The sequence below is a fragment of the Myotis yumanensis genome, unplaced genomic scaffold (genome assembly GCF_028538775.1).
Source record: "Myotis yumanensis isolate MYYU_CA2020_CCGP unplaced genomic scaffold, mMyoYum1.0.hap1 SCAF_13, whole genome shotgun sequence".
Lineage (NCBI taxonomy): Eukaryota > Metazoa > Chordata > Mammalia > Chiroptera > Vespertilionidae > Myotis > Myotis yumanensis.
In genome coordinates this window covers 49518740-49536785 of record NW_027223764.1, presented here as the reverse complement: position 1 = coordinate 49536785, position 18046 = coordinate 49518740, and the positions used below count along the sequence as shown (strand labels likewise).

The following is an 18046-nucleotide window of genomic DNA, read 5'->3' as shown; positions in this document are numbered from 1 at the left end:
TGCAAATAAATGAGCACTTCAATTTTAATCTTACATTGCTTTATTTATGGCAGAGAAGTTTTATATTTTAATTCTGATTTTACTTTTCCTCTAAATGTTTACCCAGTTAACTGAAAATTATTAATTGAACCATGGCTTATTTTCCTATAACCTTGGCAATCTATTTTATCATGCATATATGACATAAATGTATAGACATACTTGGGCCTGGTTTTGGTAGCCGATACATTTGGTCTATCTAGTCCTGTGTTACTAACACACTATCACAATTATGTTAGTTTTATAAAACCTTTTAGCATAAGAGGACCAACTCCATTCTCATTGTACTTTAAGTAATTTTTCTGACTGTTCTAGGTTGTTCACTCTATCATAAGACCTCCTGATGAGGTCCTCCAGCCTCATTCTGTTTTGGAACTGAGTCTTTGGAGAACTCACATCCCTCTCATCCTCTTCCTATCCTGTCAGGCCCTCTGTGGCCAGTGCCAGGCGTCCTGGGCTTGCTCAAAACTCAGCAACTCTTGTACCCTCTCCTTCCTGCCCTGATCCAGCCCTCTGATCACAGAACTCATTCCCTTGGCCTGAAGTTGCCATCTGACCTTTGGCCTTAACCTGACCCCTGCCACTTACATGTGAAATGAAGCATTCAGGGAATTAATAAAAGTGCAGAGAGGCTGGCAGTGGGGTCACAGTGCTATTTCCTCAGGTCAATGGGCCTGGAAATGTCTTGAAAACACTTTATTCAACCATACAAACAGGAATTCAGGATTTCATTCATTCATTTTTTCACTCTGTCTTCTTACTGAACAAATAGGAAAAGTACCGTTTTGCTCAGGTAGGGAGGGTCTTCGTGAGTCCCTCTGTAGCTCAAGGTTGTATGAGTCAGGCAGCCTGAGAGAGACTATATTGCTTAGGTAACTGAAAGTCAAGTAAGTTAATATTCAAAATTTAAGCAGTAAAGATGGGCTACATATGCTGCAGTGACTATCTTCATATCTCACTCAGGGTGCAGGAATTTCCATCCTGATAAATATTTAAATTACAAATATTTTGTTCCCTCTAGTAGATACCTGGGTACTTGGCTCTAGTATATAAACACTCTTAGCTTGAAAAGGTCAAGCACACCATTAAGCTTGAGTTAAGGATATCCGAAGACAAGAGTGATTGAGAATGCCCGGAACATAAGCAACTCAGTTCTCGGTGTTTTATACCGAGGAAATTAAGGACAAAAATAAAAGATCCTAACACCAGCAAACATCAGAGTGCGCCCCACTGTCAGTTCATGCTGGGAAGTGGGTTGGTTGAGGAGCAGGAGGGTTGAGAACCAGGAGGTGATCTGAGAATATACTACTGAACTGAGCAGGGGCTTCCCCATGGAGCTGCTGTGGTTGTCACCCTCTGCACGTGGAAGGACCCCAGGCTGCTCCCAGGACGTCACCTGGCACTGTGAGGGTCATAGCATCTCCTGAGAGGTCAGAGTCACACAGTCCTGGCTTCAGTTGGCACCCAGGCTACTACACTAGGGACCAAGCTACTATGCGTGGGGCAGGGCTAATACTGTTTAATGCCCATGTTCACCTCTGCCCATGACTGTGAGTGTAGGAGAGGTCTCTGTGCTAAGAAAGGCTTAAAACCTAATTTTCTGAAATACTTGCTTAGTCCTTGGCTTTTGCTGGGCTGTGTCTACAGAATCCAAATGACCCTCCTTACTTGTTCTCTGGGCTGGAGAACAAACCAGACCCCGTGCTGAGGTGGATTTAAAGCTTCTCCTAGGGCTTGGGGTCTCCACATTCCTGGCCTTTAACCCCACAGGACATGTCTTTTCTCCCTATTGAGTCAGTTTTGCCATTTCCCTCCACTTTTGTCAAAGAAACGGGTTGCCTCACGTGCTGGGATGGGAAGTGGTCACTTTTAGAGGGACTGCCAGACCACCATGACCTTCCATGGGTCCCAATGGCCATACTGTGCTGTGGGGTCCACCCTCAGGCCTAGTCTATTGGGCCAGAGGTGGGCATCTGAGACAGGCAGATTCACTTCCACAGGAATTTTGACCTGATATCAAGCAAGCATTTCTGATCTCTGTGTGACACATGACTCTGTGCTTGGGCAGCTGAGAGCCTGAAGCAGAAGAAGGTGGTGGGAGAAGGAGGAAGAGAGGCGAGGATGCACAGAGGCAGAAGCAGGGAGACCGCACAGCGCTGCTTGTGCACCCGCTGTCCTTGAGCCACCTCAGAACTCTTCATTCTTAAAAGAAATGCCTCCTTGGGCTTAAACCATAGCCACTGCTTTTTCCTTTATATTTGCAATGAAATACCTTTCTAAGCTCCCTGGTGGATGGTGTCCAGATGTGACTTCTGAATTGAAGACTATTTGCTCCCTGTTGCATAACTGACATATTTCAGAAGCTACCTGGACTTGGGGGTTTTTTTTTCAGTAACAAGAAAAAGGTCTCAGCAGAGACACTGAGCTGTGTGCTGTTGGGAGGTGTGGTTTTTCTTTTTGTTTTTTTTGACCTATCAATAATCACTTTATTTGAATGATTTTTCATTTTTAAATTATAGGTGACATACTGTGTTATATTAACTTCAGGTGTACATCCCAGTGGATAGTCATACATAACTTACTAAGTGATCATCCTGATCAATCCCCTACCCATCTGACACCAAGGTTATTATGTGTGGCTTTTTGCTTTCAGACCTGCTGTCCTACCTCTGAGGTGTGGCTGCCTGTGGTGGGAAGAGGGGTGTGGCCTCCGATCCCTGGGAACAAAGGATGGGTGCTTTCCTGTTTTGTTGCCTCTCCTATGAGCCTGTGCTTCATCCAGGTGTCCTTCCAATTTCTTAAGCACAAGTGTCATTAAAATGAACTGGTATACAGAGGCCTTTCGTCTAAAAGTTGACAGGCCAGGAAAATAAGGTTTGGGATCAGATGACCTTTCACTAGACCAAGTTGTAGCACTGACACACCTGGGGCCTTGAGCAAGTCTCCCCCCCTCTCTGTGGGAGGAGGAGGAGGAACTGCCCAGCTGTCTCTGAGGCGGCATGGGGGAAAAACCTCCTGGACTGAGGCCAGTGGAGGGCTGGGGGTGAAGCTGAGCGTGGCTGGACCCTCTGTGCCTGAGATCTCGGCTGGAATGGGGATTGTGCAGGTGGGACTCCCTCCCATGAGCCGACAGGCAGACACAATGACAGGGTAGAATGAGGTCCTGGTGTGCAGGGATGCGGAGGAGGCTACTCAACTGGGCCACACAGTCCTGCCAGGGAGGCAGATGACCTGCCAGGTCAGCCCATGGCGCTGTGCACCTTCCAGCGCTCAGGCCTTGGAACAAGGATCAGCCACTGGAACTGCCCAGTCCTGGGCCTCCTGCTAGCATTGGCCAAGAAGTCCGGGGCTCCTGGAATTTCTGAGCAGGCATGTAATGTGGGTGCCAGGGATCTGAGCCCTGGAAGGAATGAGCTCCTCCCTGGAGTGAGGGTGAGGAGGGGAGAGAACAAAGAGCTAAATCTTGAGCAGGTCACCATTCAGTAGTCAAGAAAAGGGGGAGGGACTAACAAAAAGAGGATGATAAGGAACTGCCCTAAGGGGACACCAAAGTGAGAGGAGGGAGTGACAGAGGAGGGAGTGACAGAGGAGGGAGTGACTTGCTGGATTGACAGTTTGAGGAGGCAGAGGCCTGAGGAGGAGCTTTAGATTTGGGGGCCTAATTTTATTCCTTGCAACTGGGAAAGCAGGCTGGCCCCTAATTCCTCTGCCAGAGCAGACAGTGTGTGAAGCCAGTTTCGTATTTTATTCTGAGAGAGGAGTTCCATGGGAGCCCTTGGCTGGCCTCATCCCAGGGCTCTGTGCAGAAGCCCAGCCACCGTGATGTCAGCTCTTCGTTGTCATGTTGGCAGCACATAGGTCTGGGCCAGGCTCCTGGACCAAGGCCGCTTCACCCACCCCAAGGGCACAGAACTCGCAGATCACAAGGCGCTTCACCTCACAGGGCCTGTCGTTCCACTTGCCATTGGTGTACATCTCCACACAGTCCTCATTGTCTCGATAGTTGTTGGGCTCACCAGAGGCCCAGTTTGAATAGACCATGGACTCCCCTCCTGGATAGATGAACTTGCCCTCCGTCTGGGAGTCAGTCATGCTCAAGAATGCAGCACCCTTGTTCTCAAACTCGACCAGCTGTTTCAAGGCCTTGTTCTCAGCTGCAGAGCGTGGGGAGGGCAGCTGCCCCCCGGCCTGTGCACAAACTTGCTGTGCCTCCTGGAAAGGCTTTACAAAGCTTGCTGTCTTGAAGACCTTCTGGCCAACACCTTGGCCATGGAGGAAAAGCTCCACTAGGAGGAGAGGACAGTCAGGTTGGGGTTCTGGGGGCACCTGCCAAAGCTCCATGGCTCTGAGACCTTTGTGCTCCAACCAGAGCCCAGGCCTCCCATATAAGGCCTCAGAGCACCAGGGTGGACAAAGGTGAGACCCCGGCTCCGCAGTGTGCTCTGGGAGGTAGATCTGCCTGTCTAGTTACAGGTGAGAACACTGGGCTCAGAGAGGTTAAGTAAGAGGCTCAACATCATGTGACCATCACATGCAGAGTTGGGGGTCACGCTTATCTGATCTCACACTAGAGCTGAGACGTGCTCTTTCTATTGCAACCCATGTTGCATGGCAGAATCGCTCTCCCAGGTACTGGGTGGGACCAGGAAGCTTTGGCATCGTGCAGCCTCTGAGAGCTGAAAACAAGGAAGGTGCTCACTCTGATCTCACTGTGGACCCTGCATAACAGCAGGGCATGTGGCATTGACAGGGAGGTCCGTGCCGGGTGTGGATGTGGGAAAGAAGAGGAGAGGGTGGGCCATCTGAGGGCAGCGCTGTGCTAATCTCTGCACTGTGTGCGCCCAGTGCTGGCCACTAGGTGTGCATGTGGGTGAGGCTGGAGAGCTGTGAGAGAGGACAAGGACAGCTGAGAGGTGTGCATGGGCGTCAGGGGCAGGAGAGAGTCAGTGCTGGAGAGAGGCCTGTCTGGGAGTCAGAGGGCCAGGTATTCAGCCCCGCCTTGGCCATGACTGTCCAGGTGGACAAGGGAAAGTCACTTCCTTTTTTGGGGTTTCCAGTTCCTCATCTCTAAGATGGGAATACAATTTATAAAAGCATCACTGTGTGACATTTAACTATATGTTTTCATTCCATCTCATTTTCTATCCCTTTGTTGTTGCTGTTGTTGTTATTGTGTGTGTGTGTGTGTGTGTGCTTTAATATTTTTTTAGTGATGTCAGAGAGGAAGGGAGAGGGAGACAGAGATAGGAACATCAATGATGACGGAGAATCATTGATTGGCTGCCTCCTGCCCACCCCTATTGGGAACCATGCCCATAGCCCAGGCACATGCTCTAACTAGGGATGGACCCATGATCTCCTGGTTCATAGGCCGACAATCAACCACTGGGCCACGCTGTCCGGGCTCTTTTTCCATCCCTTTGACTTCTGGGTTCTTGCATAAAAGCCTTCAGGGCTCCTGAGAGGGCTGTGCTCCAGCCCTAAAGGGCTGGTGAGGAGCCCAGGCTGCACCCCGACACACTGTGACCCTTCCACAAGGGTTCAGGGGCCAGACTCTCCACAGGCTCAGGAGGGCACCCAGAGCAGCCCTGGACAGGAGTTCCTCTGCCATTCACTACATGCACCCGGGTGGGTCTGTGTATGCATACACGAACAAGGCCACGTGTCCATCTGAAGGCACATGGGAGCACTGAAGGCCCACTTTCTATGTTGTATATGCGTGGGTGCTCATGGGCGTAGATGATGTGAGGTGAGTGATGGCATGTGTGTAATACACACATGTGTGGCAGGTGTATATCACGAATTTTCCTTTGTTTTCATAAGTGTGCATATGAGGGAGTGAGCACACATGCATGTTTGTGGAGAGAGGGAGATATACTAAATGCTTGAAACCTCACCCTTGGTACATGGGTACTTAGTGGTTTTAGGTACATAGGAGCCCTAATTCTCACCCCTGCATTCTCTCCTGCTACAGAAACTCCTCTTTGGATCATTGAGATTTGCTGAATTACTTGAGCTCAAAGCTGACATGGGGAAAGCAGGGAGGAGGGGGGGAAATTAGGGACTGAGGTGGAGATGCCCACAGGCACAGGCACTGGGCTGTGCTGCTGGAGCCTCTGACTCATCAGCACCCAGGTTGGGGGAGAGTCTCCACCATGAACACCCAGGGAGCAGCGGGAGAGCCTGGCACTGGGCAGAGCCCAGAGGCAGCCTGTCCCCTGCCGGACCCAGGGCCTGTCTCAGGTGAGACTCAATGGCCACATGCCAAGGTCAGACCCTCACAGCCTTGAATGCAAGCACAGCATCCCAGCCCCAACTCTCAGGACAGTGTCAGGAGTCACTTCTGCTGTGGGCTGGGCACAACATCGTGAGGAGTTTGCACACCCAGCCCCATAGAGATAAGAAATGCATCCTGGGTAGTGGGGTGTCCAGGGACCAGCACAGGTGGGCAGGAGGGGAAGTCTGAATTGCACTGGGTTTGGGGCATTGATCTGACTCGGGTCACAGGTGGCTGTGATGGTGGACCTGGAGCCTGGTAGCCTTGAACATGCTGGCGCCAGCCCACTGAACTGGTGTAGGGGCCACACCTTCCTCCGTGTCCCTTGAATCTGCTCCCAGCTCCTGGAAGATGTGGCTGCTCTGCTCAGCCCCACTCTATCCTTAGTCCCAGGTCCTTCCCAAGGCCCAGGTCCAACCCATCGTCCAAACCCTCCACCCCGCTAGAGCCCCCAATCCTAGAACCAGGCCTGCCTCAGGCCCGGCCAACTCCAAACCCAACACAGACCCCACCTGGGGCCTGCCCTTGGCGACTGGCTCAGGTTCAGTTCCAGGTCCAGAACTCACTTTTCTTATACTGAAGGAAGGCTCCCAGCAGGCGTCCAACCTGCTCCTGCAAGGCTTCCACCTGCTGCCTCAGAGCAGCGATGTCTGCAGGAGAGAGAAGTTCAGTGGAGACCAGTACCTCACATCCAGGGGAAGAGTCCGGGTCCCAAGGGAGGGGTGCTCAGTGACAGTTATTCCTTGGGGATGGTAAGGAGCTGGGCCCCAGGAAGCCCACAGCCGCTGACACAGCTGGCCCCTGCTGCCCACAGGGTCCTTGAACTCTGTAGTGAGCACCCTGGCCCTGAGCAGGTCCTGGCATCCCACTAACTCTGATCCAGATGACATTTCACAGCAAATTCTGAGAGTCTGGGAGCACATTCCTGAAAGGGGGGTGGATTGCACGTCCTTCTGGTACTCCCCATCCCTGTGTTATTTGGTGCTCACAGCTCTCTCATGAACTGGGAAGAGAGCTGAGCTGTCCGAGTGATCAGATGGGAAGCTGCTCTGGCTTGCCTTCCCCCGTATATTAAGTCTAAGCCAGAGCTTCATATTCTTGCCTTCAGTCCAACAGCCTTTCCTGCTTTCATACACCACCCCCCACACAATGAGCTAACCACTGACCTAGAAGGCCTTCCTCCCTCTGCACCCTAGTGGGATATCCAGAGCTAAGGAAGGTGACCTTACCTGTTAGCCCACTCTCTCCCTTTTCTCCTCTGGACCCAGGATCACCTCTGTCCCCCTTCGGTCCTGAGAGGCCCCAGGCACCTGGAATTCCCGGTATACCCATGGGTCCTGCAGGGCCTGAGATCAGACAAGAAGAGGAGGGTGAGCTCGGCACACATTTTCCCACATTTTCCCCCTCTCAGCATATGGGCTGTGCTATTGTCCAGCAATACACCCTCCCACATACAGTCTGTCCCATAGCCAGCCACGCCCCCTCTCTGCACACTACTGACCCATCACCCAGTACCCGGCCTTCCCAGGATGCAGACTGTCCCTGCTGCTCACACCGCACTCTCCCCAGTTACAGAGCTCAAGCCCAGCGAGGCACCTCCTTGCACAGATGCCCCAAGGCCCAGTGTTGCAGCTCTGAGCTGGCAGGGTGATGGGGGAGGAACAGGCCTCCGCAGCTTCAGGTGGACACAGGAGGACCGAAGGCCCGCCCCAGCTTTTCCCATCACTCACCTGCTTCCCCTGGAAACCCAGGGGCTCCACACTCACCAGGGGCACCTTTCTCTCCTTTGGGACCTGGGGGGCCTCTTGTTCCTGCAGAACCCTGCACATCTGGGGCACCCACTTCTCCTGAGGAAGGAACAGATTGAGACAAAGGCTGTTGAGAGTGTCTGCAGGCTGGATGATTTCCTCAGCTCCACCTGGAGAAAGAGAACTGGCGGGGGCTGTGCACCCCACTCTCTGGGTCCTCCAGAGCTGGGAGTGCGGGGGGCAAAGGCCGCAGCAAGGCCTGCCAGTGGTGATGGCCTGGCTTCACTGGCATGCTGAGTATCCTTAGGTCAAATAATGGGTAGCCATCGTCATTCCTCCTTCTCCTTCCGGACCTCCACACACCAACCTCCTACCTTTGGTTCTAAGCTCTCTTTTGGGGGTTGGTTTACCTTGGGGTCCTACATCCCTCTGTATTCTTGAGAGACCTCTCTCTCCCAGACAGCCTGGGCTCACCTGGAGGTTTCGGAGGTCCTAGGAAAAGGACCAGCCAGTCAATATGTGGAGTCTTCTCCGAAGGGGGAGAGCGTGAGAAGGTGAGAGCAGTCATAGAGGTCAGAGAACAGCACCATCCTACAGACGCCGCCAAGCAGTATTACAGCTTTCCCTGGGTGAACCCAGCGCCACCCGCAGGGCACCCTCCTTCCTGGGATGGGTATGTGCATCCTCCTGCATGGCCTAGTGGCAGGCATTGCAGTCCATGCCCACTGCTCACCACATGGCCCCGAGTCTCCCTTTGGTCCAGGTTCTCCACCAGGACTGTTGTCTCCTTTGGGGACATCCAGCATCTCCATTCTCCCTGTAGCTCCTGTTGAACCTGTAGCAGCAGAAGAAATGGGCATAAACCTGGCCCTCAGCCTAGGAGGAGACAGCACTGCAAGGCTGGCCCCTGCATTTCTTCAGGTTCCGCAGGTGTAGACAGTCCATCTCCACATTCTTCAGTCCAGTGGTGACCCAGGAGATGGGTGTGCACATCCCCGTTTCACAGGTGAGGAAACAGGCCAGCCAGAGCTGGATGGGGGGTCAAGCCAAGAACTGTCTGATTTCCATACAGTGCACTTTCCCTGTCCCAAGGCTGAGGATTTACAGCACGGATCTGCCAGCTTTTACCTTGGCCATGGACTCATTGCTTTCCCCTTCCTAGAACCAAACTTTATATCAGAAATGATCCCTGACATAAGTCACCAGGGAAATGCAAATCAAACCCACGAGATATCATCTCACCCCTCCTAGAATGGCGACTATGAAAAACACAAAAGATCTCAAGTATTGGTGAGGATGTGGAGGAGAAGAACCCCTATGCACTATTGGTGGGATTGTAAATTGGTGCAGCCACTATGGGGACCGATAGGAAGTTTCCTTAAGACATTAAAAAGATAATTTTAAAAAGTATGATCCAGGAAATACCACTTCTGGGTTTTATCCAAAGGAAATGAAACACTAATTTGAAAAGATATCCGTACCCTCATGTTTATTGCAACATATTTTTACAGTAGCCAAGAGGTGGAAACAACCTAATAGTGTTCATAATGGATAAAAATGTCACACACATACACTGGAATATTATTCAGCCACAAAAAAAAAAATCCTACCATTTGCCACAACAAGAATGGATCTTGAAGAAATTATGCTAAGTGCCATAAGTCATACAAATTAAGACAGAGACAGTATGATCTCACTTACATCTGGATTATAAAAAACCAAAACAAAGAATCTGAACCCTTAAATGCAGAGGTGAGATTATTGGTGGTTACATAAAATGGGAGCTTGTTGGTGGGCAAAATGGGTGAGGACAAAAGCTACAAATGTCCAGTTATAAAAAATGAGCTCCTTTTCCTCCTCTCCATAGTGTATTTAGGTAAATCCTTTTGATCAGGCCTGAGTGTGGGGCCACAGGGCCTCATCTTTGCCCACCTCTCATGCAGAAGAATTTAGTTAGATATTTCACACACTGCACAGAAATCATTCAACCACATGAACAACTATAAGTGCCGCAGTTTGATTCTACGGGGCCCGAAAGACCAGTCATTTACTCACGATTTCCTCATTCTTGGGGTGAGAGGAATCAGAAGATCCGAGGGGAGGAATCCTGACAGCTAGGGGAGGGGAATAACATCCCAGGGCTCAGGGCAGCCTGTCATTTTCCAACTGGTAGCGAGGTGCTTTAGGTGGACTGAATGTCTAGGGGACTTCTTCCCAAGGAGGGGGGTTTCCATTTCCAGGGCTTCCATGGTAGAATATCCAGAGTTGCTGAGTTGGTTACAATTCCAGTGGCCACCCATGCCCACCAGGACAAGCCATGGTCTCAGCTCTACCTGGATCCCCCTTCTCGCCTCGGGGGCCGTCTTTCCCATCTTGTCCATCACGACCAGGCAGGCCATTCTCCGCAGGGCTACACGTGACCAGGGTGCAGTCATCAAAGGTTTCTGGGGAAGGATCGTCACTTCTGCTCCCCATGAAGTTGGAGACTGTGTGAGGAGGACCAGCACGGAGAGGAGAAGAAGCATGGACTTCGGGGTGGACAGAAAGAGAAAGGACGTGCTCTTGCTTTCAGAACACGGGTTAGTGTTTAGCCCAGCGCCCGGAAGTCAGAGAGGCACTTTCCTACCACCTCGCCCCTTCTGTGGGATCAGGAGTAGCAGGACTCTGAAAGCAATTTAGGACAAGGCGGCCATACAGTCTGGCCTGGGAGGGCATGAGTTACCCAGCTGAACTCTGACATGGTTATCAGCAACATCTACCTCTTCTCAGATGCCCCGTTTTGTCCCTTCTAGTGACTTCCCTTTCACTGCCATCGGCACGGCTAGGATGTGAACTCCTCACTGAGGCCACCTGTCACATCAGGAAGGACTCATGAAGTGCCTTTGGGCAGGACAGTTCCCTCTTTGAACCTCCTTCTCCCTGTCTGTGTCAGCAAGGTGGCTGGGCAATCCCATTTCCTGTCACTTGTAGCCTTGGATGGACCAGCACTGGCGGTTTCAGAGCTTATCTGTAAAGGAGCCAGAATGCTCAGTGACATGTGTCCTAACACAAGATGGGCACATGGCTACATGTTTGCCAGGTGGCCTGCCATTCCTGGACTAGACGCTGTCTCCGTGAAGAAAGTTCCAGATGGAACCCAGAAAAAGTTCTCAGAATAGCTGGAGAGACCCTGGGACGCATAGAGTGCTGCCCCTCCACCTGGGACGACTTGGGAGAGGGGCCTCGTGGAGGAGGGCATGTGAGGTGAGCTCTGTCAGAGAAAGGGGGGTTTTAGGTGGAGAAAAAGCAGATGTTCAATAGGGTGTCCAGTGACATGTGAGAGGGACTCCACAGCTAAGTGAGGTCAGGGTGGGTGCAGGGCCTGGTCACTCCCAATGGTGGGCTTCTTTCCTCTTGAGAGAAACCGTAAAGTTAGGAGCCAGGAAAGCGCACACGGGAGATGCAGAGGCTGGGAACAAGCCTGAGGGACAGAGCAAAGGAGAAGGGATCGCCAGGCAGCCTGAGGGGGAGGCAGTGGAGGGCCTTCCTGGCCACAGAAGTGCTTTCTTCTCCACCTGCTGGTGGTTCTGGGCTGCGGAGGACCCTGTTGGCACCAGTTCTTTCTCATTCTGAGTTTACCACTTCCTCGGGCATCATGGGAGTCTCTAAACACCAGGCAAGCTCACAGGCCAGCAGCGTGGCACTTGATGGGGCAGAGGCTCGGCCACGAGCACCAAAGGCTCCAGCCAGAGCCAGGGCATTGCCCCCTGGTGTGCAGCTGCCACAATTCAAGGGCTCTGTGCCCACAACTGGGGAAGAATGAAAAGCAACAGGCATTCTGCCCAACAGCGCGAGATGGCACAGAGGGCACCACAGCTCATTGTAGCAGAAAGGGGCCTGGGCAGGAGCCCCCTCACAGGGTTGGAGACCTAGGACTTGGATGAGGCCTCCTCCCTGGGCCTATAGCGGTATTGGGCAGAGCCACATCCCCTTAAACCACATAGTGTTCACTTTATGCCTCAATGTCAGACTAAAGTATTATTGAAAAATTATGCCACTAAAAATTAACTGAATATCAGTAAACTTATCCAGTGGGTGTACTTTTAAAAGAAAATATAAAGTTAAGAGAAAATCATGTTTATCCATGTCCAACGGGCAGTTGGTACCAGGATGGACTTTGACTCGAGCCTGGGAATGCCGGGGATGTTTCTCCTCCACCACCTTCCTTTGAAGAAATCAGGGATGGAGAGAGCCAAGCGAGAAGTTGAAATTGCATTCCCACCTGAGGCTTCCTGACAATGGCATCTGGGGTCCGGGTGGGTGTCATATCCCACTCACCCACCCTCCCCCAGCCCATAAGGGTAATCTCCAAGTGAGCAAAGGAAGCAGAGTGAGGGGCAGAAGAATGGTGCTTTTCCCCACTATGCTGCCCTCTCACGTCCACACCCACACCTCCCAGAGCAGAAGAGCTACATAGACCCTGTCTTCCTCAGCACCAGTACAGTAGAGCACCCCCAATGGGCAGGGGGACATTTGCTGGACACAGAGAAAACAAAAAGAGAGGCAGGCACAGACACTCACCATTGCGTCCTCCAGTGACCAGGGTCTCCAGACAAATGAGCACTTCCTTGGCCCACACACACGGGCTATTTATGCTGAGCCACCAGATATTGGTCTTTTAAGAACTCTTTTGGACAATTTCCTCCCTTGTTGACTAATTCACACTCACCCCACTTCGGTTCTGGAGACTTGCCACTACACACATGTCACCTTAGAGTTTACAGAGCACCCTCAGTCCATGGCCTCATCTGCACTTCACTGAATCCTGTGAGATAAGTGTCATCACCAGTGTCTGGTTTTTACAGATTTCTATGAATCTGAGTTCCAGAGAATGGCATCTGGGTTCCGGGTGGGTGTCATATCCCACTCACAAAAGGCCAAAGCCAGGGAAGCAGAGTGAGAGGCAGATGAGGAAGCAAGTTGCACAATAACCTACAACTATTGCAGAAGCATATACATTTGCATATTTCAAGAGTCAGGGCTTGCTGTGCCAACTTCTCTTTGTCCTTCACCTCAACATTACTACACAGATAGTGGGACAGATGACCCAAGAGCTGGGAGCTTCTTGGCATTTCTCGGCAGGGGTGGAAGAGTTAGAGGGGTTGCAGAGGCTGCAGCATTCTGTGAGGACAGTGGCAGGGGAACTTCCACCTGGCTTTGGTCACTCTTTTGCTTCCTGGTCTAGATGTTGGAGAGCCCCTCACTTGCTTTCTATGGGATGGAGTCCTTACATCCTTGCCTTCATCTCTCCACTTCCTTGGTGTTTCCTCTTGTATTGCTCTAGGAAGCAGTTTGGACCCCTGAGCCCCTGATACACTATTGGGGGCGTCCCTCAGGAAACTCTCACTTCCAGTGGCCATGGGGCAGTTGCCTGCCCTACTGCTGACACTGTCATCTCTGCTCCCTTCGAGATCCCTATGGCTTCATCTCTTGCATCAAGCCTTTGCCTAGGTCCACACACCAGCTGCCTATGCCCGCAGTGCTCTCCTTTGGCCACTCTATTGGTCGTGGCGATTGCTCCTGGGTGTAGTTCCTGCTGTGGCATCTCCTTGTGTGTTGTAGAGGCTCTAATGCCAGTTTCCTCAGCTGGTAGAAGAGGCTCTTGTTTCCCTTAATGCAATTTCTTTGAAGCAGGATCCCATAGTAGAGCCACTTGTGCCCCAAATGATAAAACTCTTTCATTATTAACATCCCCATCCTAGGATGCTTGTGTGCCTCCCAGAGATCTGGATCAGCTTGGAGGCTGAACTGAACTGACCCATTGCTCTTCACTCCCCACACAGCCTTCCTGACAAGTCTTAACCTGGTAGCTAAACAAACACCTATTTATTTCAGACTTTTATTTCAGAAGCCCTATATGTTTTCTGTGTTTGCAACTTAGCTTCTATTAACTGCTACCTCCTAGCCTATTAAGTACTCCCACTCAATGCCCTGGGATCCCCCTATAACACAGAGTATAGTGTTTCCTTCGTCTAACTCCACATTACAACAAAGTCTAATTTTATTTATGATCTAACCCAGACACTTCTGTTACAATGATAACCTTTGCCTTCCTCAGTTACACTACCATAGGTGAGAAGAGTCAGATCTCAAATGATGATCACAATGGCTTTCATGAATAAGAACCAGTCAGAAATGAAGTTTCTCATAGCTGACATCAAGAATACACTGAAAAAAATTTGTAAATAGGCTGGAAGAAGCAGAGGAGAGAATCGGTGATCTAAAAGACCATGTAAGAAAAACAATCAAGCAACAAAAACAAAAAAAAAATTTTTGAAAAAACCAAGGATAGTGTAAGGGAACTTTGGTACAACATGAAGTGTAACAATACACACAAAGAGGGGTACCAGGGGGAGGGGAGAGGGAGAAAGGGAGAACAAACCTGTTTGAAGAAAGAATGAAAGGAAACTTCCTACCCTGGAGAAGGAAAATGTCATACAAGTTCAGAAAGTGCCGATAAAGATGAAGACAAAGAGAACCACATCAGATACATCACAATTAAAATGGAAAACTTTAAAGACAAAGACAGAATCTTAAGGGCAGCAAAAGAAAGACAGTCAGTTACCTACAAGTGAGCTCCCATAAAGCTGTCCGTTGATTTCTCAACAGAAACACTATAAGCCAGAAGTGAATGGCATGAGGTATTCAAAGTCATGAAAAGCAAGGATCTGAATCCAAGACTACTCTATCCAGCAAAGCTATCATTCACAATTGAAGGTGAAATAAAAAGCTTCCCAGACACACACACAAAAACACACAAAAAGCTAAAGGACTTTATTGCCACCCAACCAGCATTGCAAGAAATGCTAAAGAGACTGTTGTAAAAAGAAAAAGAGAGAGAAGGAAGAGAACGTAGGCATAAAGACTAAAAATGGCCATAAAAAAACCATGCATAAAAATAAAAATACAGCACTAGACGTCTTCACTAGTAAATTCTACCAAATATTAAAATATTTGATGCCTATTCTTCTGAAAAACTTCCAAAATATTGAAGAAGAGGCAATACTTTCTAATACATTTTATAAGGCCAACCTAACCCTCATACCAAAACGGGGCAAGAATAACACAGAAAAAAGAAAACTGCAGACCAATATCACTGACAAATGAAGATGCAATAATTCTAAACAAAATACTAGGCAATGGAATGCAATAACACATTTAAAATAATAATACAACATGATTAAGTGGGGTTCATTCTAAGCGCACAAGGATAGCTCAGCCAACATATACAATCAATCAGAGTAACACACCGCAGTAACAAAATAAAGGATAGAGGGTTGGAAGATGGCGGCGATATAGGCAGACGCGTCCCAGGTCTTGTCCCGGAGCAAACGGAGTAAGCAGCTGAAACTAATAACACCCACCCCGAATTGGCAAATTTACTCAGCTGGTGAGACGGCTTGCAGCCTGGAAGGGCAGACCTCCCCTGGAAAGGTTAAAAACCAGGGATCTGGGCAGGAAAGTCTGCCAGACCTGAGCCCAGAGGGTCGGAGGGAGACCGCATGGCAGACAGCCGCGTCTCTTGGGACAGACACAGACCCTGACCAGGGTAAGGAGTTCCGCGGGTTTGCTGGCGCCAGGAGATTTGAGATTTGGATTTTGTGACTGCGGAGAACTGAGACTAAAGGGGGCATCCTGAGGAACTGATCAGACCATGCAGTGCCCATAAGAGAGGAGCGTTTCCCAGACCGATCCAAGCAACAGCAGCCCCCTGAGCACCGCAGCCTCCTGATCACCACAGCCTCCTGATCACCACACCCTCTGTCTGTGGAACAGCAACTGTACTTGAAGCCTCCCCCTACCAGCCAGAAGAGCCAACACAGCTGTGAACAACACCCACCAGAGGAGCTGCTGCCAACTGGAAAGCAGCTGCTACCGCAACCATCTGAGCAGCAACCACAACCCAAGGAGCCCCTGCCACCCAGGGAGCAGCCACTGAACATCTCAACATCTACATATGTCAGCGAGATCAAACATGGGTAGGCAAAGAAACCCCCAAAGGAAAGAAAAGGAGGACTCCCCAGAAAAGCAGCTAAGTGAGACAGAGATATGCAACATGACGGAAAAAGAATTCAGAATAAGGTTCCTAGAGTACATGCACCACATGTTCAAGAAGCAAGAAGAAACAGATGAAAAACTCAACTACTTATGCAAGAAGCTAGAAGAAACAGATGAAAAAATCAACAACTTAAGTAAGTCCCAAGAAGAAATGAAGAGTGACATAGCTTCAATAAAAAACTCCATTGAAAGTATCAACAGTAGACTGGGAGAAGCGGAGGACCGAATTAGTGAATTAGAAGACAAGGAAGCAAAACACACTCAAACTGTACGGCAAATGGAGAAAAAAATTAAAAGACAGGAGGAGAGCCTAAGGGAGCTTTGGGACAACATGAAACGAAACAACATACGAATAATAGGGGTGCCAGAACAACAGAAAGACGAACATGGATTAGAAAACCTATTCGAAGAAATAATATCAGAAAACTTCCCTGAGGTGGGGAAGAAAAAAGTCACAAAATAAAGGATAAAAAAAACCATATGATTGCCCTAGCCGGATTGGCTCACTGGATAGAACTGTGGGCTGGGGACTAAAGGGTCCCAGGTTCCATTCCGTTCAAGGGCATGTACCTTGGTTGCAGGCACATCCCCAGTAGGGGGTGTGCAGGAGGCAGTTGATCAATGTTTCTAACTCTCTATCCCTCTCCCTTCCTCTCTGTAAAAAATCAATAAAATATATTTTAAAAAGTCATATGATCTTATCAATAGATGCAGAAAAAGCATAAAACCCAGTTATGATTGAAATACTCAATAAAATGGGTATAGAAGGAAAGTACCTCAACATAGTAAAGACCATATATGATAAACCTCCAGCCTTTATCATGCTTAATGGTGTAAAACTGAAAGTTACAGGATATAAAATCAATGTAAAAAATCCACTGCTTTCCTATATACTAACAACAAAACCTCAAAAAAATAAAGTCCTTTTGCAATTTCAACCATAAGAATAAAATACCTTGGAATAAACTGAACGAAGGATGTGAAGGACCTGTGTACTGAAAACTACAAAGCATGATTAAAAGACATTGAAAAACACGCAATGAAATGAAAAGATATTCCATACTCATGAATAGGAAGAATCAATATAGCTAAAATGGCCATATTACCCAAAATAATATATAGATTTAGCGTGAGCCCTATCAAAATCAAAGGCATTTTTTTAAACAAACAGGACCAAAAACATCAGCTTTGTATGGAAACACGAAGACCCTCTAATAACCAGAGCATTCCTGAGAAAAAAGAACGAAGCCAGAGGTATCACACTACTTAGCTTCAAATTATACTACAAAGCTATAATAATCAAAACAGTATGACATTAGCAGAAAAAACACACACAGACCAATGCAACAAAATTGAGAGCCAGAAATAAAGCCACATGTATATGGGTAAATAATTTTTGACAAAGGAGCCCAAACACAATAAGGAGAAAAGAAGTCTCTTCAATAAATGGCACTGGGAAAGTTGGAAAGTCAGATGCAAAAGAATTAAACTAGATTACAGCCTGTCCCCAGGTACAAAAGTTAATACAAAGTGGGTCAACAACCTAAATATAAGATCTCAAACAATAAATTGCATAGAACAAAACATAGGTCCTAAACATAGGAACCTTGGTTGTAGAGAACATTTTATGAATTTGACCGCAAAGGAAAGAAATGGAAAAAAATAAATGACATGAACTATATCAAACTAAAAAGCTCTGTGCAGCAAAAGAAACTGACAACAAAACAAAAAGGCAACCAACTGAATGGGAGATGATATTTGCAAACAACAGCTCCAACAAGGGGCTAATATCCAAAATACATAAAGAACTTATACAACACCAAGCAAACAAACAATCTGATAAAGAACTGGGCAGAGGACCTAAACAAGCAGCTCTCCCAAGAAG

At 48.9% G+C, this 18046-nt stretch overlaps 1 pseudogene; it reads right to left on the bottom strand.

The window, feature by feature from the left end:
• Positions 1-3864: 3864 nt before the first annotated feature.
• On the bottom strand, positions 3865-10589 carry LOC139022210 (pulmonary surfactant-associated protein D-like; annotated as a pseudogene).
• Between the last annotated feature and the right edge of the window lie 7457 nt (positions 10590-18046).